General features: G+C 43.9%; 3 non-coding genes and 1 pseudogene across 3 annotated transcripts; 3 read left to right on the forward strand and 1 right to left on the reverse strand.

Moving 5' to 3' along the window:
• Positions 1 to 16,557: 16,557 nt before the first annotated feature.
• LOC133473944 (U2 spliceosomal RNA) lies at positions 16,558 to 16,736 on the reverse strand (annotated as a pseudogene).
• A 1,365-nt stretch (positions 16,737 to 18,101) lies between these two features.
• On the forward strand, positions 18,102 to 18,292 carry LOC133473943 (U2 spliceosomal RNA). Its single transcript, XR_009787299.1, has one exon. It is a non-coding gene; the product is annotated as a U2 spliceosomal RNA (small nuclear RNA).
• Positions 18,293 to 18,973: 681 nt separating this feature from the next.
• On the forward strand, positions 18,974 to 19,087 carry LOC133473945 (U5 spliceosomal RNA). The gene has a single exon (XR_009787300.1). It is a non-coding gene; the product is annotated as a U5 spliceosomal RNA (small nuclear RNA).
• Positions 19,088 to 19,950: 863 nt separating this feature from the next.
• trnat-agu (transfer RNA threonine (anticodon AGU)) lies at positions 19,951 to 20,023 on the forward strand. Its single transcript has one exon. It is a non-coding gene; the product is annotated as a tRNA-Thr (tRNA).
• The last annotated feature ends 1,140 nt before the right edge of the window (positions 20,024 to 21,163 follow it).

The raw sequence follows: 21,163 nt of genomic DNA on the forward strand, positions 1-21,163 counted from the left end.
TCTTAAACGATGGGATGGTTACTCACTGCGTTCAGGGACCCACCCTGTTAATGTGTGGTTTAGTTGAAATCCAGTCTCATTTGAAGAAAAGGAAAATTAAAATTTAATCCTCCTTCAAAGAAAAACCAAAGTAATCCTTGTTGATAGAAAAATCAAAATTAATCCGCTTTCGAAGAAAAACCAAAGTAATCCTTTTTGGTAGAAAAATCAAAATTAGTCCACTTTCGAAGAAAAACCAAAGTAAATCCTTGTTGGTAGAAAAATTTAAATTAATCCGCTTTCGAAGAAAAACCAAAGTAATCCTGTTGGTAAAAAAATCAAAATTAATCCACTTCCTGAAGAAAAACAAAGTAATCCTTGTTGGTAGAAAAATCAAAATGAATCCACTTCCGACGAAAAACAAAAGTAATCCTTGTTGGTAGAAAAATCAAAATTAGTCCACTTTCGAAGAAAAACCAAAGTAATCCTTGTTGGTAGAAAAATCATAATCTTGTCAACATGGCCAAAAGGAAAGGCAAGGGGAATGGGACTTCGGCAAGGGAACACCAAAGTCAACTAACTGAGTTAAAGTGTCTCCTATTATGGAAAAAGGGCGATAAATGTTAAGGGGTACTCCGCAGTAGGACAATAGGAATAAGGGAAATGAGTCAAAATGGAATCTAAAGTAACCTACACAAACGATGGTATCCGCAACCACCAGGGGAAGCCTAAATACCCTAAAGCATAGTTTAGGCTCATATTCTAGTTCACCACTAGGTAGTAACCGAAAGACTAGTACTGGTCGCTAACCAGTGTCCTGGTTTAGTCTCTTTTCTTGGTTAGTTGGTTGAATACAGTTTAACCCATAAGCCCTGGTTTTCCTTAACCGGTGCTTATTCCACCCCTCAACTCAGCCCCTCCCTCTCTGGAGCGCCTCGCAGCACGCTCTAACAAAACTCGCTATCAGTAGCTTTACGGCGACCAGAGCAGCAGGTCGACCGATCATGTCCATTCACTTTGAATGGGTTCCACACTCACTCTAGAGAGTGTGAGATTTCTGAGCTGGTTGTCGTTTCTCAGACACGAAACAGTGCTATTCTCCTTCGCTACGAGTACACTCTAGACCGTACCTAAGAGTTTCTTTTTCAAGAATCACTATTCTTCAAAGATACTACTTTCGTGCCCGCTCAAGGTGTCTGACATGAAATTTTGTCTGCGAGTATCGTTTCCCAAGCTATTGTGCCCAATACTTAGGAACAACTACCCGGTCTTTTTGGGCTATTATCGATCCCGATTTCCGTAGAAATCGATCTAGCCCCACGTTGGGCGCCACATGTCAGATTTCGCTTATCCGCAGGACTAATCGGGAGAAATGTCCTGACCGACTCTCCGTTTAAAGGTCAAACTCCCCCCTTTATCCTTTACCGCTCTAACGCCGTATGAGCAAGGAGATGAGGACTATTAAGCCGGTGTCGAGATGATTCGCCTAGGTTGCTAACGGCCTTTAGATTTACAGAGCCAATCCGGTCTGCCTTCACGTATCATACCCCTGATGAGTAACGCACAACCGAGTGAACGGTTAATAACGTAATACTCCGTTTTACAGCAGTTTCATCGCTAAAAATACGATTGCAGTATGTTAAAGACTAGTAGTAGTTTAACATATCCTTGTTTAGAACCGTACGGATTGTTTTATTGTTAAGCCGAAGTACTATAAATGAGTTAATTTTGGGATGGTGTTCCTACCCGAAGTTAATGGTAGCGTCGACGTTCATCACATATAAAAGTTTGAGTGTTAAAAATGAGATATAACTTCTCATATAAGATGACAAGATAGAATAGACTTTAAGCAGATATTTATTCAGTCGCACCCATTACTAAGGTTAAAATGATAATATGACAGAACGTGGGTAAACTATAATATAAAAATCACTAATCCTAATAATAACAAAAAATAGAGAAAGAAATAGCTAAAGATTATTTAATTGAGATGTGGCCTAGGTCAGAGACGCTCCTGGAGGGAAATAGCCAAGAAAATATGGCTGCAATATATAATTGCAACCCATTGGACTAATGAAACATCACAACTGAGTGGAGGAGTGCACCCGGCGGTGAGACAGTACCCTCTAACCGGGAGCTGGCTGAAATGGCAATGATAGTAAAAGAACTATTGGCGCTTGGGATAATTCGTGAAGAACAAATCCAATAACAAACAGCCCCATTCAGGCTGTCAAAAAGCCGAATCGGTAGGAGGGGGATGGAGGTCCAGTTATCAACTTTAAAGCTTTGAACGCCGGACGGTGGCTAACCGAGCAAGCCTCATAAACCCCCAGGCGTCCTTAAAAACGCTGAGAGTGAAAAAATATAAGACATGTATCGATCTAGCTAATGGATTTTTCTCCTTGAGGATTGCCAAAGCATCGCAAGGAAAGACGGCATCACACATAAAGGGAAATCGTATGTAGGCAGAGATTACCCCAAGATACAAAAATTCCCCAAATGTGATTCAATCAGCGGTAGATGTTTTGGAGGGACTACCAGTCACAATTTATATAGATGACGTATTCATTGCAAATGATACAGAAGAGGAACATTTGGATATCTTGCAAATCGTAGTTCGGAGAGTGACAGCGCGGGACTGAAACTCAATTAAAGAAGTGCCAATTGCTAGATCCAAGTGGACTACTTAGGATTCCAGATATCAGATGACTTGGGACTTTCGACGCTTATAGACAGAAAATTGAACAAATCGTACCACCAACGTCGAGAGAGAATTACAGAGGATACTCGGACTATGATAACTATGTCCGGATCATGACCCCTATTATCAAAAATATGCAAAACCCTATATGCCCGTCTGAGAAAGAATCCTGAAGAAGGAAAGTCTAAAAAGCTGGGATTGGTCAGCAAAAGACCAAGAGAACATAGAAGAATTAAAGAAAGCAGTGAGAAGTGCTGTACAACTAGAACCAAGAAGTTTGGATACAAGATGATTGCAAAGTGGAGTGCGATGAGGACTCAGCTATGGTGAGCGTTAGTAACGAAGGAGCTGCTTGGTGACCTTATGACCTATACCAGAGCGTGTGGAAAAGAAGTTTCCCCGGAAGAAAGGGAACTGCAGTCCTAGCCAGTACTGGGGAACGTTGAAGGATTTAGCCCAGGGACAAGGAATCAAGGTCATCACACAGAGCCAAGTTCATCGCTTCTTGAGGAAAGACACCATAAGAGCACTAAAGCAACCAATGTGAGATGGGGGAGATGGGAGGATATCCTACTAGACCCTGATTTGGAATAGGACCAATAAACCCTCGTCAAAGAAACGAGTAAAACCAGAGATAAAAGTAAAAAACCATATGAATGGATCTCTAAACGGATGGATCAAAAAAGGACGATCATCATATGAGCTAACAAGCTCATATCTGGGAGAGGTGTAGTGACTTCAGTCCACCACCTCTACTCCCAGATCGATAAGTACTCCTATCGAGCACTGCCTCCACCGACACCTATACCTGTACCAAGGGGAAACCCGAGAGATCACCTGAGAAGTAAGAGAACATAGTTGAACATACGGTGGTGCCCGAAGGAGAGAGTGGAAACGAGGGTAACCAAAAGGAGGAAGACTGGGTGTGGTATACCCTCAGAGCGAACCTGAGGCTGAGGATAAGGGAGGAGGATTTTCGAATCACTGACTTCGGAGCCAGCGCCTAAGGACCCTGAGGACCGACCTCCTAAGGTAGTCACAAGACCAACAAAATAAAGGAAAGAAAAACCCACAACCAGTATATAATATATACAAAGCCTCAGAGAGGCTGCCGAGAACCTACAACTAGAATTGTCCAACTCAGGATGGAGAAAGACTTTCATACCAGAAGCGGACAAAAGAATATCCATATCCATTTGTTTGCTAGAGAAAATGGATGAAACATGATTTTAAAGGTAAAAAATCACCTATGGAGAAGCAGCAAATATTTTGCAACTCCCACGTATCATACGTGGTAGGACATATGGAATACCACGCAAGAACTTCAGAGAGGCTTGTGACAGTAATGTATGATATGTTACTCAGAAAACTTAAACAAGCGGTGTACCAAAGAGCACAAATGGAATTAAGAGCTGAAGAGGACTTGGAAATGGACGCCGGGGCGATGGCAGCCCCCTGTCAACCCTGCAAACCAGCCCTCTCAGTACGGAATACCGCTGGAATGACAGCGGTTGGACTAACTCCATGTATCAGCCAAGTAGCACCGATAGAGACATGCAAGAATTTAGGGCTTTGAAAGAATTGGTCCGTCAAAAAATTCAGAAGAAACAGCTAAAGATTATTTAATTGAGATGTGGCCTATGGTCAGAGACGCTCCTGGAGGGGAAATAGCCAAGAAAATATGGCTGCAATATATAATTGCCAACCCCCATTGGACCTAAATGCAACATCACAACAGGTCTATGAGAGATGGGTGGACGGAGAAGATGAAGACGAAGAAGCCCATATAATGAGAGCCAGGAGCAGCTCAAGCAAGGAGTCACGCTATTGAATGTGTGGCATAAAACAAGTCAAGTCATAGCTCCCAAGCAGATATGTTAAATCGCTGCGAATGATTGTAAAGAATGGGAACGAAGCTACTTTTGTGAAGATGGCACCAGACAGCACAGCGCAAAAAATTGAAGCTTCCATTAAGCAATGGGATCGACTGACTAAATTCTACAGCGAGAAGAGGAAAGCGCACAACTGACTACCGCTCGCAGCGGGAATATACAACAGTCAACCCAGAGGGCGACGCAGTCTTCCCAAAGAACAAATGAAAGTCAGAAACCACGCCCCAAGCAGGACAACCACAAACGGCGAAAAAGAAGAAGGAACTTGGAGCATATATACCGAGAGAGGAATTCTCAAAATGACACCCGAAGAAAGAAAGGCCCATCTGAGGCTCGCAAAGCTGCGCCCTCAGGAGGGCCCAGAAAATGATGGAAACCGAGGCAACGGTCACCCTGGGAAGGAGTCTATAGGATAGAGACGAGATCTACACAAAAAATGGAAGGAGTTCCCTATGTGGTGGACACCGGGCCGAGGTGTCAATGACTCGTGAGGCCTTGAGAAAAATTGGACACTAAGAGTAAAAGTAGCTGATGGTTCTATTACGGAAAAGCCAGTGGAATTTGGAAAGGAATTGTGTGGATTTTGGGACCTTATAACCTATGACATACGAGATTTAGAGGGGCTGATAAGCCTAGGAAAAAACGCCAAAACTGCGTTAAACAATGGAAGAAGTGAAATTGGCAACAGAAGGGTGGACCGACCAAGATAACCTCAGAATACGAGTGGTATAAACAGTGGATATTTCGACAGTAAGGCCCAACAAATCAAAGTAGCGATTTGTCGCCAGAGGGGAAAAAGAAGTTAAATGAAATAATGGAAGAGGCCTCCGTAGCCCATTTTAAAAATGATTGTGGAGACCTAGGACCAAAATACCTACACACCATAAGTGGAGGAGTGCACCCGCGGTGAGACAGTACCCTCTTAACCGGTGGAGCCGTGGCTGAAATGGCAATGATAGTAAAAGAACTATTGGCGCTTGGATAATTCGTGAAGAACCAAATCCAATAACAAACAGCCCCATTCAGGCTGTCAAAAAGCCAGAATCGGTAGGAGGGGATGGAGGCCAGTTATCAACTTTAAAGCTTTGAACCCGCCTGACGTGGCTAAACCGAGCAAGCCTCATAAACCCCGCGTTCCTTAAAAACGCTGAGAGAGAAAAAATATAAGACATGTATCGATCTAGCTAATGGATTTTTCTCCTTGAGGATTGCCAAGCATCGCAAGGAAAACGGCATTCACACATAAAGGGAAATCGTATGTATGGCAGAGATTACCCCAAGGATACAAAAATATCCCAAATGTGTTTCAATCAGCGTTATGGTGTTTGAGGAGGACTACCAGTCACAATTTATATAGATGACAATTCATTGCAAATGATACAGAAGAGGAACATTTTGATATCTTGCAAATCGATAGTTCGGAGAGTGACAGCGGCGGGACTGAAACTCAATTTAAAGAAGTGCCAATTTGCTAGATTCAGTGGACTACTTAGGATCCAGATATCAGATGACTTGGGACTTTGGACGCTTATAGACAGAAATTGAACAAATCGTACCACCAACGTCCGAGAGAGAAATACAGAGGATACTCGACTAGTAACTATGTCCGGATCATGTCCCCTATTATCAAAATATGCAAAACCCCTATATGCCCGTCTGAGAAAGAATCTGAAGAAGGAAGTCTAAAAGCTGGGATTGGTCAGCAAAAGACCAAGAGAACATAGAAGAATTAAAGAAAGCAGTGAGAAGTGCTGTACAACAAGAACCAAGAAGTTTGGAAACAAGATGATGCAAAAGTGGAGTGCGATGAGACTCAGCTATGGTGAGCGTTAGTAACGAAGGAGCTGGCTTGGTGACCTTATGACCTATACCTGAGCGTGTGGAAAAGAGTTTCCCGGAAGAAAGGGAACTGCAGTCCTAGCCAGGTACTGGGGAACGTTGAAGGATTTATAGCCCAGGGACAAGGAATCAAGGTCATCACACAGAGCCAAGTTCATCGCTTCTATGAGGAAGACACCATAGAGAGCACTAAAGCAACCAATGGAGATGGGGAGATGGGAGGATATCCTACTAGACCCTGATTGGAAATAGGACATAAACCTCGTCAAAGAAACGAGTAAAACCAGAGATAAAAGTAAAAAAACCATATGAATGGATTCTCTATACGGATGGATCAAAAAAGGTGAAGACCAGTCTGCCCACTGGGGCTTCATCCTTAGACATGAGGAGTAAGAAAAGTGGTGAGAAATGAGTACGAATTAAATGATGATGAAGACTGGACACCTGGCAGAATCAGAAGGGTAGGCAACGACAGCCTGCAGGAAAGAAAGATTCCCCGGAAAAAGAGCCACAGGAACCATCCACGTCAGATTTCGCTTATCCGCAGTACCTAATCGGGAGAAATGTCCTGACCGACTCGTTTAAAGGGTCAAACTCCCCCATTTTCCTTTACCGCTCCAACGCGTATGAGCAAGGAGATGAGGAGCTGTTAAGCGGTGTAGAGATGAATTCGCCTAGTGAGCTTACTGCCTATTAGTTTTACAGAGCCAATCCTGTCTGGTGGCCTTCACTTATCACCCCTTGATGCGATAACCACACAACCGAGTGAAAGGAAATATAGTATACTACACTGTCCGTTTATAACAGCAGATTTCATCCCTAAATAAATCGTATGCCTATGTATAAAGACGCTAGTAAATTTAACAGATCCTTGTTAGAAAACCGAACTAGGGAACGGATTTGTTATTAATGTTAGCCGAAGTAAGTAAATGAGTTACCATATATATGATGGATGTTACAACCAGATTTATGGTAACGGCGACGTTCTATCACTTTATAAGAGGGTATGAGATGCTAAGACAGAGAAAACTATACTCTTTATAAGACTGACAAAGATAGAATCGAATAAAGCAAGGTATTAATTTCAGTGATTACTTACAGGTTAAAATGCTAAAAGACGGGGAGAAAGGTTAATAATAAAAAATCATACTAATAATAATAACCACTAGAAAGAAATAGATGTATTAAAAATAATATGTCAAAAACAAGTAATGTCCTTTGAGTGAGCCATAAGGAGTGATCACTGTCCTACAGAGCCGTGATGCCAATAATAAAATACGATAATTGGAATATAGAAACCTGTGGACAGCTTAGGGTGGCTCTCTTCCCCTATTTTCACGCACGCTATACCAATAGCGATTCTACTTAGTGTACCTGTATTATAATAATCTGTGTGTCTACCCAATTAAGAGAATAATCAAAAATGAGTCACTATCCAAGTAGTCATGATAAATCCCTCCGGCCAGCGTGCCCCTTCAGTATAGCGAAAGAAAGAGCGAGTGTCTCCCCGTCCAGGTCAGAAGGAAGCCCCGCACCTCACGTATGAGTCTTTTAAAACCTGGATTTTCCTAGAACTCCCTTTTATCTATGACCTCAGTCGTTGACCTGACCTGACCACCTATATTTACACTCAGCGTGTCCTAATTTTGACCTGAGCATGAAGACACCTGTTTTTCCCTCAAATTGTGCGTCAGATGGTTATCTGACCTGACCTCTTCTATTGCTCCCAGCAAATAGGAACATCTTTTTGGTAAATAGAGCCATTTCCAAGCATATTTCAATGTCTTGATTTATTCAACCACACTACATTTCATCACATCATGTTAAGTAACTAAGCAATTCGAGCAGTACATGAGTATAATGTAAAACCAATACAGAATATACAGGGTATATACTCCATGTGACTACAATTCTCTCATGCAATGTCACCAGGTCAATCATCCTTGATGTGAATATCATGTGTTATTTTTGTCTGAGAGAGACAACTCCACACAGGTAACAGTTCATACACAAAAGCCGTTACAAAGCTATTTATCCTTAGTATAGCAAAAGTACGAATAGTAAATAATAGCCAATCAGGCCTGATGTACATTTATCAAAGATTCCATCCTAATTGTACATCCAAGTTTATAACATCAAAAGCAGACATCACAATCATCTCAGGATCATGAAAAAATCGAAACAAGGTTATAAATGGTTGACTTTAGATGATGTTTGTGTTACCATCATACGGGTTTAATAGGTTATAGGACATTTAACGATCTATAGCTTGAACTGTGCGACTCATAATCTACCACCTATTGGTTTGGCGACCTCTGGTGATAAACCAGGGATATGCAAACTGGAGGCCTGACACCTAACTGAGACACAATTTGATTGGCCGACCCTTGGTGGTTAAACTAAAAGAAATAGCAAACAGGGGCTAAGCACACCAATGATCCAGCTAGCATAAGCCACTTACTATCTTGGAGCACTGCGAGAGCGGCGAGCGCCAGCGACAGAGGAGGTGCTTTTTTGTTTGGAGTGGCGTGGTCCAGCTTCGATGTGGCTCGTGCCGCCCTACATGACACCCTGTACCAGTATGATGCTCGACGATCAGACATTACAAATTGCTCTAAATTGCTAGAGGACTCTGCATCATTTGCACAATTGTATAAACACAAAATTTGCATTGACATGACCACATACCGCTAACCTTTCATGCTCAGTGATTCTCTGTACTTGGTCTCATGTGATTTGTCTCCAAAGTATTTTCTGTCAATGGCTATCCGTTGTCGCACAGAGGGGCTCCAAGTACCGAGACAAATTCCTGTATGTACTCTGACATACTCGGCAAATATAGATTCTGATTTTTATTCTGCTGATTCTGATTGAATTTACTATCTAATCTACTCCTTCTAATACTGCCATTCACTCGACTGTAATGTATTCCTCGGAAGTGTTCGGGTCATAAATCCGTGCTTGAGGTCCACACACAATGTGCAATAATTACGTATCATTAAAAAGATCCATACCTTCGTATCCTCTGGCGAATGGCAGTGCACCAGTATCAGGTGTACCCTGCCTCCTGCCGATGACAAGCAGGGATAGCTCCAGCACGCGCCGCGACCCTAGTGAGAGAACGAGACATCAGACAAGGATGATGGATACCTCGTATCCTTAGCCCACGAGGTACATAAAAGCACCGATGTGATAAAATCGTGACGTCACGTGATACTAATATATATATCTAAATATGTAGATAATATCTATATGTCTAGAAATATGAGTGTAAGATAATCATGTATTTTACATGACGGAAAAGAGATATGTGGATTTTTAAGAGAAGGTACGTGAAGCATACTGTCTCTAATAAAGAGATGGTAATCATAAGAGAGAGAAGAGATGACTGCAGTATAATTAAGGTCAACCACATAAGAAAACGATTCACGAGAATCTAAAGTGAAAAAGCATACAGCGCCTGTATTCCCAGGCGGTCACCCATCCAGTACTAACACAGGCCCCGCCCCTGCCATAGCAACCGAGCTCCACCACGATCGGGCATTCTTTTTATTTTATATAAATTACAATTCATATATTTACACTAAGAACAAGTCATCACACCAGTCTGTGAAACTCTCACAAGTGGCACAAATGTTTTTGCGATACAGTCCACGAAAACGCTGGCAGAGCAGGCCTGTAGAGCGAAACCGTGGGATTCACTTGAGCCTATGAAGATCGCCCAATTATCGCCGGAGCCCTTGTCATGCAAGTAGATATCCTCGTGACGATGACCGAGATGACGAGCAATGGCCAGAAGTAACCGATGGCTGTCTCATGATGGCTGCAATGATACTGATGACGAGAAAGATGATGAACGAAACCAAAAAGGAAAAACCCGACATTATGATCACCAGCCTCACTGCCACCGGGGGGAAGCTCAGGCCCAGACCTCCTTGCGAGGAGATCCTCCAACCTAGAACGGAACTCACGACGCTCTGCACCCAGGACAGATGTCGTAGTCCTGCGGGCCTCTTTACACACACACATACAGTCTGCCTGCCATAAACGCTAGGAAAATTGCATTGAGTGTTGTGCAAGTAGTAGATGTGTCGTAATTTGAAGTCATATTACTGACCTTTGTGCGGTGTACCAATTGAACATGTGGCCCAGATGATTAATGTCAGTGCAGGAATGTCCGTGTCCATGTGCGTTCCGCTGCAGGTCTCTCCGGAACACTCCGGCTATCAAAACCCTGTAAAGTCGTTTTGTCTACACTCCGACAACCAAAAAACCTGTCCCGTCAACCACACAAAACCTACATCCCGATCCTCCCCGGACCCTCCAGAGGAGAACCCTCCAGAAAGACCCCCCAATTCCGTAGTATGATTCCCTGATTCTTCCACCAAGCGCAAAACACCCGCTCTGCGGAAGAGACTCCCCGCGACCGGAACAGAGTCCGAACCCCAACAATGTCATAGTTCCCCGCTCCCCATCTAATAAATCCCCAATAGTACTTATACCTGCCCTCTCAAAGTATCGCTGAACATTCTCGTCCCCACATTCCCTGGTCCCTCCCGCCCATGAGATCGGGTTGAACCTCAGCGGAATTTTCACAATTGTTGCAGCGACTTTGTCTCTGCTCACACCCATGCCTGAGCGACACCACACCTCCAGAACCTCCCTCTCAAAAGGATCTTGGGCGGGAACAATGACCTCGGCAACATTTGACATAGTAAAGTCACATAATGGCGCCTACCAGTGTGGTCGCCTCGGTAACGCGCTCTCTAGTATTGTCTTTGTTTTTGTGTTTTTTGTGTTTTTCGTCCGTCTTTGGAGACCTTACACGACTCACTTACACAAGGGGAGACCTGCTAACCATCAAGGAGTCTACTCCGGACTTTCTGTCACCAACTTTCGAATATCCGCTCAGTTTTTTCCCCGGGTTACTCACCGGAGCGGCGTCCGCGGTTTTCGGCGCATGGAGACGGAAGCGTCGCCACAGAGGGAAGCGAGCAGGCATTCAGGTGAAACACCGCAAGAGAGGACACAGATTGGCGTTCCCGTCGATCCACCTCGCGAATGTACGCTCCCTACCCAACAAAATGGACGAGCTTCATCTTCTGTTAAAGACCAGTAAAGACTTCGGACGTTCCGCGGCCATGTGCTTCACGGAGACCAGGCTTTGCAACGCTGTACCCGATGGCGCTGTTATGCTTCCCGGTTTCCATATTCATCAAGCGGACCGCGACATGGAATCATCGGGGAAAACAAAGGGCGGCGGGATATGCCTCTATATCATGGTGTACGGACGTCACGGTGCTCAGCACACACTTCAGCCCGCATTTGGAGTCGCTATTCGTAAACTGTAAGCCATTCTACTCCCCACGTGAGTTCGCATCATTCATTCTCGCTGGCGTCTATATTCCGCCTCAAGCTAACACGAACGCCGCATTGCTAACGCTCGCCGATCAAGTCAACGAAATTGAAAAAAAACACCCCGACTCACCCCTCATTATTCTCGGGGACTTTAACAAAGCTAAACTCAACCACGAACTCCCTAAATACAAGCAGCACATCGACTGTCCTACCAGGGAAAATAATACTTTAGACCACTGCTACACCACGGTAAAAAACGCATACCGTGCTATACCTCGTGCAGCCTTGGGCTCGTCTGATCACTGCTTAATTCACTTAATACCGACGTACAGGCAAGAACTTAAATGTGCGAAGCCTACAGTGAAAACAGTCAAAAAGTGGACAAATGAAGCCAAGATGGAACTTCAAAGCTGCTTAGACTGCACAGACTGGAGTGTCTTTGAAAATTCAGCTGGCAGCCTGGATGAATATACGGACACTGTCACATCCTATATCAGTTTCTGTGAAGAGGTCTGTGTTCCAACAAAATCATTTCGCACATTCAACAACAATAAGCCGTGGTTCACTGCTAAACTTAAGCAGCTTCGCCAAGCTAAGGAGGACGCATATCAGAGCGGGGACAGGGCCCTGTATAATCGAGCTAGAAACCAGCTGACCAAAGAAATTAACATTGCAAAGAGGATCTATACAGCAAAGTTGGAAAAACAGTTTAGCGCAAACGACTCTAAATCAGTCTGGCATGCATTCCAGTCGCTGACTAATTACAAGCGACGATCCCCCCAATCTGAGAACAATAGCACACTAGCCAACGACTTGAATACCTTCTACTGCAGATTTGAAAAGGACAGTTTCACACCACACACCAACCCGGCCGCACCCGCGACCACAATCACACCTCTGACCTCTGCGTTAACCATCCATGAACAGGATGTGAGACGCATCTTCAAACAACAAAAGATTAACAAAGCGGCAGGCCCGGACCACGTGTCTCCATCCTGCCTCAAAGTCTGCGCGGACCAGCTCGCGCCAGTCTTCACTCAGATCTTCAACAGATCACTGGAAATGTGCGAAGTTCCATCCTGCTTCAAACGCTCCACCATCATCCCAGTCCCCAAGAAACCTGCAATCTCGGGTCTGAACGACTACAGGCCTGTCGCTTTGACATCTGTGGTCATGAAGTCCTTTGAACGTCTTGTGCTGGACCACCTCAAGAGTGTCACAGGTCCCCTGCTGGACCCCCTGCAGTTTGCCTACCAAGCGAACAGATCTGCGGATGATGCAGTCAACATGGGACTGCACTTCATCCTAGAACACCTCGACAGTGCAGGGACCTACGCGAGGATCCTGTTCGTGGACCTCAGCTCAGCGTTCAACACCATCATCCCTGAACTCCTTTCATCCAAGCTTCTCCAGCTCAGCGTCTCACCTGCCATCTGCCAGTGGATTTACAGCTTTCTGACGGGCAGGACACAGCAGGTCAGGCTGGGGGAGGCCACCTCATCCACGCGCAGCATCAGCACTGGGGCGCCCCAAGGTTGTGTACTCTCTCCGCTGCGCTTCTCTCTCTACACGAACGACTGCACCTCAGCGAACCCGACTGTCAAACTCCTGAAGTTTGCAGATGACACCACTGTCATCGGCCTCATCAAGGACGGTGACGAGTCTGCATATCGACAGGAAGCGGAGCGGCTGGAGCTGTGGTGCGGCCGACACAACCTGGAGCTGAACACGCTCAAGACTGTAGAGATGATCGTGGACTTCAGGAGGCATCCTTCGCCACAGCTGCCCCTCACGCTGTCCAGCTGCCTTGTGTCAACCGTCGAGACCTTCAAGTTCCTGGGAATTACAATCTCCCAGGACCTGAAGTGGGCGACCAACATCAACTCCGTCCTCAAAAAGGCCCAGCAGAGGATGTACTTCCTGCGGCTTCTGAGAAAGCATGGCCTGCCACCGGAGCTGCTGAGACAGTTCTACACAGCGGTCATCGAATCAGTCCTGTGTTCTTCCATCACAGTCTGGTTTGGTGCTGCTACAAAAAAGGACAAACTCCGACTGCAACGGACAATCAAAACTGCTGAAAGGATTGTCGGTACCCCCCCTACCCACCCTTGAGGACTTGCACGCTGCCAGAACTAAGACAAGGGCGTGCAAAATCCTCTCGGACCCTCCCCACCCTGGTCACCAGCTCTTCCAGCTCCTTCCCTCAGGTAGGCGCTACCGATCAATGCAAACTAGAACTAGTAGACATTCTAACAGCTTCTTCCCTCTTGCAATCAACTTCTTGAACAGCTAACTTACAATTCCATTACAACAAGCTGGCAATTTTTTGACTTGAGTTCGTTGTCACATTTCTGTATTATGTATTACTCGTGCACTCACTGTAGTTGTCTCGCCGTGCTGCACTATTTGCATATAGTGGCCACTCATGCCAGAGTAGCATCTGCTCCATTTGCACACTGATTGAGGAGTATCTGTAACATTTGCACAACCATTGTCCCAGATTATCGCAGTACTCGTCACTTTAAACCGCATACACTCCTTGAAGTCTCAGTGCCCTTTGCACAATGGTCATTGCACCGGACTATTGCGATATTAGTCATTCAAACTAGATGCTAGAGGACTGCATCTTTTTGCACAATTGTTTTTTGTCAATGTCTTCATGTCTCCAAAGTGTTCTGTAAATTGACTGTCTGTTGTACTAGAGCGGCTCCAACTACCGGAGACAAATTCCTTGTGTGTTTTGGACATACTTGGCAAATAAAGATGATTCTGATTCTGATTCTGATTGAATGACTATGTGAAAAAGAACTGAACATGAACGAATGTTTTTGATGAACAGTTTTGAATGATTCAGTACCCTGCCAGGTAAGTATGAGTGGGACTCGACGCGAGCACGCGAGTCGTTCACGCGCACGCCATGTCAAGCGACGGTGTCGTCATGAGCATGTGAACAACCCTACACATAAGGGGCAAGCCGGAACATACGCTAGATGAAACGCTACTGTGTGCTAATACATGAACAAATATGCTTCTTATTTGAGAATTTCAGTTTAAATTGAGAGAGTAAATGGATACCCATAATGCACAGCGGCATGGAGACACGATAAAATAACTTGAAAGTGGGATCATTCACACCCAGAAACATAGAAACCACCCATTCGCGGTACAACCTGAACTGGTTGCCAGCCAATCGCAGGGCACATACAAAAAAACAACCATTCACACTCACATTCACACCACCGTGCTGGCATGATTTAACTAATTAAAGAAAATCTAAAAAATGTAAACATAATTAGAGGACTTGAAGAAAATAATGCATTCGTCTAGTCGAATGTCACACACTGATAACACTTTTGGGTACAACAGTTTGATGTGCGTCTAAAAACGCTACTGCCACCGACTGTGACCTATTATGCATGACAACCTTGGCTCATAGTCGAGCAGGTGAGTGGTCTTAACAGTGGTTGTCAACTGTCAACTGTCACCCGCATGTTTCTAATGTTGTAAATCCGGCAGCTGTGAACCAATGGTTAAGATCATCGCCTGCCACCGTGGGGGACCTAGGTTCAAAACCCCGACTGGACCATCCGCCAACATCCCCCGGACTCACAGCTGTGGTGTCCTTGAGCAAGACACTGATACCCCGAAATGCTCCCCGGGCGCTTCAGCTCCCCCCTCCTCTTGTGTGTTCCACTAACATGTGTATGTGTTCACTGTGATGGGTTAAATGCAGAGAACAAATTTTGTGTGCATGCATGCATGTTCATCACAATAAAAGATGAAATTGAGACAGGAAATGGTTACATAATGCACAGCGGCATCGAGAGACAATCAAATAAGTTGAAAGTGAGGTCATTCACACCCAGAAACAAATAAACCACCCATTCGGGTTTAAGAGAGACCAATGATTTGACTAATTAAAGAAAATCGAATGTAAACATAATTGGAAGTAGTTCTTGACGAAATAACGCATTCGTCTTATCCATCCATCCATTTTCTGAACCGCTTCTCCTCACTAAGGTCGCGGGCGTGCTGGAGCCTATTCCAGCTAACATCGGGCAGGAGGCGGCGTACACCCTGAACCGGTTGCCAGCCAATCGCAGGGACAGACAAACAAACAACCATTCACACTCACATTCACACCGACGGGCAATTTAGAGTCGTCAATTAACCGAGCATGCATGTTTTTGGGATGTGGGAGGAAACCGGAGTGCCCGGAGAAAACCCACGCAGGCACGGGGAGAACATGCAAACTCCACACAGGCGGGGCCGGGGATTGAACCCCAGTCCTCAGAACTGTGAGGCAGACGCTCTAACCAGTCTCCACCGTGCCGCCGACACAGATACAATTGGATGTTTTTTTACGCAGGTGAAGAAAAGCCTTCTTCAGTGGTTCCTAATGTTGCAAAGTCGTGACCTACTTGTACATGTACAGTATATTAGATTTGTAAATGCCCTTTCAGATGAGTTTGCTGTACCGCCAAAGTCATATTGCCTGCCAAGACGTCCACCAGCCAGATTGGGCTGCTCTGTATTTGTTTACCGAGAGAACAAGGAAGCAACATTTCTTGTCACTTTTCAACTATGCTCCATGTGGGAACTTAATACGCCTGCGTACTGTACCGAAAATCAGAATAACAATGCACGTAAAATGTCTGCGACCCATTGAATCCCGAGAGCGACCAACCCCCGAAATGAGATTCATTGGTTTTACACTACATTCTGCACTTCATGTCATATGATTGTTGGGTGTGCACGGTTAAGCATTTCATTACTTTGACCAAGTTGTGGGGGTGCACCGTTCCTGGAGGTACTGCAATACCAGGTCGATGCGTGGAGTGGACGGAGCAAGCCCCTATTCCATCTCCCAGTTCCAAAAATCTATTTAATATATGGTCCCCGGATAGGAGACGTATCAGATATTAAACTGATAAGAACAGATCACTTTCTTTTCCTTTTTGAGCAATTTCATTGTTACTGCCAACAGAATATTACATCAGCTCTTTAAGTAGCGCGGGAATGCTGGAGCCTATCCCAGCTATTGTCGGGCAGGAGGCGGGGTACACCCTGAACTGGTTGCCAGCCAATCGCAGGGCAATTTGTAACTTATTTCTGAATAATTGGTAAAGTCTTCAGTGCTCTCTGACATTATGTCCACTTGCACATTTTAATATGAATTCATTAACAATGAATAATCACAAAAAATACATCTTTTTAGCATTTTATAAGGAAGTCATTGTCCAATAGCAACACTTATTTCGCCTTTACGTAAGAAAGCTGAGATCTCCCAGGTGACCTGAGCATCACTTTGGAATACAAGCGGTCAAGTTAGGTAAAATGAACAAATTAGATGACAAAATTGCATTTTCGCCATCAACAACTGAAACAAAATGTTAATACAGACTCCTCTAAGTTGTCAATCTCCTTTGAGTGACCAGTCATAAGATTTTAAGGAAGCAAAATTGGATATGTCACTTCACATCAATAGGTAAAGCTAATTGCGAAACACGGGGCCTACTCGTGACCATACATTTCCTTAAGACTATTATACTATCCTACATACTCTATATGACAACCAAACTAAATTTGTTTACGAATATGGATTTTCTTTTTCTATTGTTGTGTGTTGTCAAGTAATAATGGCTGATTATAGTTAAGTACTTCACAAGTGGTTGGTTTTGCTTTCACTCTGTCGTTTTTTGCATTAATTCTTGGGCAGGGCATGCTTACTGTTTTGGGGTATACGTTGAAATGTTTAATGGAAAATATTCAAGGATTTTGACGTTTCTGGCATGTTTTTATTCGATTATTAAGGCTTACGACATGAGGAACAGCAACGTTGTGTAACTAAATTAGCGGAAGGGGTGTAATTCGCCTCCTCTGCGACGATGGCGCTAGAGTCCTACTGTCAGTTCCCAAAGCAGGAAACTGGAAGTATTGGACCGAGGCAGAGCCATTGATTTCAAAATGTGTGTTCATTTCAAAATGTTGAGCAAACAGCTATTCAGCTCGTGGCCACAACATTATACCAACAACCGATTTGTATTCCAAATAACTCATTATTTTCTTCGGTCTTAATACACGGCTTAAGGATATGCGTTAATGTCCGCATTCTAATGGAACGACGTGGACCACGTGACCAAGGAACACGAGCATCTGACAACATTCTTTCAATATAAACGTTGAAAAACAACACAGTTGACATTCGTTTCATAATTGTTGTTTGGCGTGTCCATATGTGACTCCTCTGTGATTATCTTGTCGATATGTGCCACCATAATTTTGGCGTGTAGGCTGGAGAATGAGGTCGTCTTTTCTGGCGTTATGTCGGCATCGCTTCTCGGCCTTTTGGCTAAGATCAAGTGTAGTATCTGTTCTTATCAGTTTAATATCTGATACGTCCCCTATCTGGGGACCATATATTAAATTCGTTTTTGGGACTGTGAGATGGAATAGGGGCTTGTTCTGTCCACTCCACGCATCGACCTGGTATCGCAGTACCTCCAGGAACGGTGCACCCCCACAAGATTGTCCAAATAATCATAAACTCAAACGAACACACCAATCAATCAGATCCATCCATCCATCCATTTTCTGAGCCGCTCCTCCTCACTTGGGTCGCGGGCGTGCTGGAGCCTATCCCAGCTGTCATCGGGCAGGAGGCGGGGTACACCCTGAACTGGTTGCCAGCCAATCGCAGGGCACATAGGAACAAACAACCATTCGCACTCACAGTCATGCCTACGGGCAATTTAGAGTCTCCAATTCATGCATGTTTTTGGGATGTGGGAGGAAACCGGAGTACCCGGAGAAAACCCACGCAGGCACGGGGAGAACATGCAAACTCCACACAGGCAGGGCCGGGGATTGAACCCACGTCCTCAGAACTGTGAGGCTGACGCTCTAATCAGTCGTCCACCGTGCCGCCCAATCAATCAGATGACATGAAATGTGTCACCTTCCCACAATGCCGTGCATCAAAATGGTTGTCAATCTTGATTAAAAAAAAACGGCAAAGCAGAGCATCTATACACGTTTACATTGTCTTTTTGCGTGACAGGATGAGAATATTGGAGTATGTCAAATGTAGGTGGATTTTTTTTCTTAGTGTTAAAAAAAAAGTCCAATTGTTTGAATTTAAGACCGTCTGTTAAAATGGCATGGCGGACAATGACATAGTCCGCTTCGCTCTGACCAAAGCAGTTTACTCTTGTTTCTTTTCAGATCGTATAAATCTTTCGCCTTTTACTAAAGATTTCCGTGGGAAGGAACAACAAGAGTCTATCTCAATTTTTTGATGCTCTGCGAAAGCGGAGCTTTCTCTTGTTGTGAAAAGTTAACTTTATTGTCTGAATACATCAACCTGTTTCACTCATGATTTTGTATTAAATACATTCATCTGATTACTGTTAAGTGTCAGAGTGGTTTTAGAAGCGCTGTGTAAGCTTAATTGCAGTTGTGTTGTTATTAATTAAAATGATATAATTATTGCATTAGAGACACCGGGGAATATGTCTGTATGCATGTGTACATTTATTATGAATTTACATTTATTTTAAATATGTGTGTTTGTTTTCATGTGCTTGACTGACCCAACATTAGCCGTTTAGCTTGGAGAAACGGATGCTCGTGAAAGCTGTCCCGTAAGGAAGAACGGTTATAATCACTCACGAGTACGTTCACTGCATAATATGTCGTTCCTTGCACTAGTACGAATCACTCATCGTACTAGTTCGCAGTGAAATTCCAGCCTGAGTCACTCGTGGCAGGACAGGACTCGTTAAACGAACGAATCACTTGTGGCGAACAGGACATTCAGTTCAGTAGTACATTCAGCTTGCATGTGGCTAATGTTGCAAAATCGCGACCCACTTTCATATAAATTGAAAAGAATAAATTATTTTGTTTAAAAGTAGATTTTACGCCGTTCTGATTGGTGTTAACGTTATCGGCCGATAATTAGCATTTTATGCTGGCCGGCTTTCATGTCATAAGTCGCCGATCCGATCGATGACGTCATTTAACTCCGCGTCTTGGTCGCGTATGAATCCAAAAATGTGTAAATGTGTGTTGGTAAGACAATTCCTTGATACTTTGTTTCTTAATAAGCTGACAATGCATTTGCCCACTTTGTTGCTGTTAACTAGTTAACCAAAATGGTAACTCTAAACACAAAAGAAAGGCCTCATAGCTCAGTGGCTAGAGCACTGGTCTAGTAAACCAGGGGTCGTGAGTTCAATTCTCACTGAGGCCTGAAGTGTAGTTTCCTATTTGTTGTACATGATGCTAGACAAGGTAGGAAACCAGCTTCCTGAATAGTCAATTTGCACATGTCAAAACCCATGACATACTCTGTCAACCCTTGTTAACCTACCGTTAGCACTATGGTTAACAAGCTAATCACATACATTTCCAAGCTTTGCTCTTCATTTTGTAAAATTAGCTCATGAGCGAAAATGCTAACAGAAGGTCTCATATCTCAGGGGCGAGAGCACTGGTCTTGTAAACCAGGGGTCGTGATTTAAATTCTCACTGGCGCATACATACAGATTCAATGTTTATGCTAACCATTCTTGAGATGTGGTTTCTTTGTATTCGAATGGATATTTATTGAGAATTACAATCGTTCAGTCAAATAGAGCAAAGTTTTTAAAGGGCAATTTCAGAAACAAAAAAAGGAGACAGAGTGAAAAGGTAGCTAAATAATAGAGGAAAAGAAGACAACAAAAGATGAAACTCTAGCTGTTAACAAGATGAGGAAAGTAATATAGTACAATTACGCAGAATCGAGTGTTGTATGGGTCAGTTGTGCTACACCCTGCGAGGTAAGGATACAACAAGATAGGACAGGATTGGACAGGACAGGGACAGGAGTGGAAGCCTGCAGGACAGGGGGTCGTAGACCCGGCTGGACAACTGACGTGTGTTGGGAGTGGCTATGTAAATTATAAACATCTACAGGACCAGAGTGTAAGTGAGGGGCTACCCAAGAAATTCACATAGTTCTCAGTCATTTGTCGAAGATGCCTGAGGAATGGAGGAAAAGTGTGCTGGTGGACATTTTTAAGAACAAAGGTGTTGTTGTTTTTCCCCCTTAAAAGTATGTTATGTTGTCTTTTTGTTATGATCAAAAAAATTATGGTTTTATTCTCTCTTAATAGTATACTTTGATTATGTATCCTAGCCTTCTGGCTAATTCTGGCTTTTTTAACCATGTGTACTTCATGTGTTTTATGAAATTGCATTGTCCCCTTTCAAAAATAAACTGATAAACTGATAAACTAAAAAAAAGAAGAGAAAGAAAAATGTCTGATTTATATGTAGTCTGCAGCTCCCGGCGTCATTAGCAGTGGATTGTCGTCAACCTTCAGATCCCAGTTGAGGAGAACGAAGA

Source organism: Phyllopteryx taeniolatus, unplaced genomic scaffold (assembly GCF_024500385.1).
Source record: "Phyllopteryx taeniolatus isolate TA_2022b unplaced genomic scaffold, UOR_Ptae_1.2 contig_70, whole genome shotgun sequence".
NCBI classification, from domain to species: Eukaryota; Metazoa; Chordata; class Actinopteri; order Syngnathiformes; family Syngnathidae; genus Phyllopteryx; species Phyllopteryx taeniolatus.